The sequence below is a fragment of the Cervus elaphus genome, chromosome 20, assembly GCF_910594005.1.
Source record: "Cervus elaphus chromosome 20, mCerEla1.1, whole genome shotgun sequence".
In the NCBI taxonomy this organism is placed as follows: domain Eukaryota; kingdom Metazoa; phylum Chordata; class Mammalia; order Artiodactyla; family Cervidae; genus Cervus; species Cervus elaphus.
In genome coordinates, this window is record NC_057834.1 from 112755650 (window position 1) to 112757676 (window position 2027).

The following is a 2027-nucleotide window of genomic DNA, read 5'->3' on the forward strand; positions in this document are numbered from 1 at the left end:
TCCAGTTGACCAATGATGCTATTGAGTTCTCCTACATCCTTCTGGTTTTCTGCCTGCTAGATGCATCCATTTCTTTTTTTTTTTTTTCCCATCCATTTCTGATAGTCTCCAACTATGAGAGTGGATTCGTCGGTTTCTCCTTTCAGTTATATCAGTTTTTGCCTCATGTATGTTGATGTTCTATTGTTAGGCACATACACGTAAAGCCTTCTTGGAAATTGACCCTTTTATCATTATGAAATGTCTTTATCCCTGATAATTTTCCTTACTCTGAGGTTTGCTTTGTCTGAAATTAATATAGCCATTCCAGCTTTCTTTTCTTTTTTTTTTTTTAATTTTTTTATTAGTTGGAGGCTAATTACTTCACAACATTTCAGTGGGTTTTGTCATACATTGATATGAATCAGCCATAGATTTACACTTATTCCCCATCCCGATCCCCCCTCCCACCTCCCTCTCCACCCGATTCCTCTGGGTCTTCCCAGTGCACCAGGCCGGAGCACTTAAAAATATGGAACGCTTCACGAATTTGCGTGTCATCCTTGCGCAGGGGCCATGCTAATCTTCTCTGTATCGTTCCAATTTTAGTATATGTGCTGCCGAAGCGAGCACTCCAGCTTTCTTTTGATTAGTATTAGCATAATGTGTCTTTTTCCTATTCCTTTATTTGTATTTTTTTGTAAAGAATTGTTATGTAAACAGTTAATAGAACTACATGATCTACATCTACAATCAATGGTCCTATTACTTTTTACTTTTTTATTGTAATAAAATACACAAAACATAAAATTTACCATTATAACCATTTTAAGTGTATAATCCAGTGGCATTAATTTACCTTCATGTTGTTATCCTACCAGTCATCGCCATAACTCTTTTCCTCTTGTGAAACTGAAACAATACTCATTAAACAATATCTCTCAATTCCCCTCTCTTGCTAGCTCCTAGCAACCACCAATACATTTTCTGTCTTTATGATTTTGACTTCTCTCAGTGCTTCATGTAAGTGTAACCATTATAGCATTTTTCTGTTTATGACTGTCTTATTTCACTTAGCATAGTCCTCAAGTTTCTTCCATGTTGTAGCATGTTATGGAATTTCCTTCTTTTTCAGGATGAATAATATTCCATTGTATGTATGTAACACATTTTTCTTATCCCTTCATCTGTTAATGGACACGTGGTTTCCTTCCACATTTTAGGTATTTTGAAAAACCTGCTTTCCTTCTGGGAATCTGAAATTTAGGTACATGCTAGACAGGGTATGACCAACCTCCACTGGAAACCTTGGGCATTGATCTCTGATAGACGATACTTCACTGTGTTGTTACAACTTGTTGCTGGAAGAGTTAAGTGTGTCCTCTGTGACTTCACTGGGAGAGGACCCTGGGAAGTTTTTCCTGTTTTTCTCTGGACTTTGACCTCATGTGCCTTTTCCTTTTACTGATTTTGTCTTGCATCCTTTCACTGGTAAAGCACAGCTATATGAGTATGGCTATATGATAAGTTCTCTGAGACTTCCTGCAAATCGCTGAACCTTGGGGTGGATAGCCAATACACCATGTTACACAAGCGGCCTATAAGAGTTTCAAACCTTCAGTAATTCTGTTATTTTCAGTGGTATGACAACCAGCGCTTTGGAAGCTGACAATTGTTTATACCTACAAAGTAGGTGTGTGCTTAGTCACTCAGTCATGTCCAACTCTTTGCGACCCCGTGGTGTGTAGCCTGTCAGGCTGCTCTGTCCATGGGGTTCTCCAGGCAAGAATACTGGAGTGGATTGCCATGCCCTCTTCCAGGGGATCTTCCCAACTCAAGGATCAAACCCAGGTCTCCCGCATTGCACATGGATTCTTTACCAGCTGAGCTACCAGGGAAGCCCAGAGGGGAGTATAGTATGCAGGATTTCCCAAACTATTTTGACCAGGGAACACTATCTAGTAAAGCATGTTTATGGGATTTGGTTTCCAAAGAACACACTCTGAACAATGCTAGATTAGTCAGTAACCTCAGGGACTCTCCTCTGA

At 39.5% G+C, this 2027-nt stretch overlaps 1 non-coding gene across 1 annotated transcript; it reads right to left on the bottom strand.

The window, feature by feature from the left end:
• Positions 1-505: 505 nt before the first annotated feature.
• On the bottom strand, positions 506-612 carry LOC122678426. Its single transcript, XR_006336100.1, has one exon. It is a non-coding gene; the product is annotated as a U6 spliceosomal RNA (small nuclear RNA).
• Between the last annotated feature and the right edge of the window lie 1415 nt (positions 613-2027).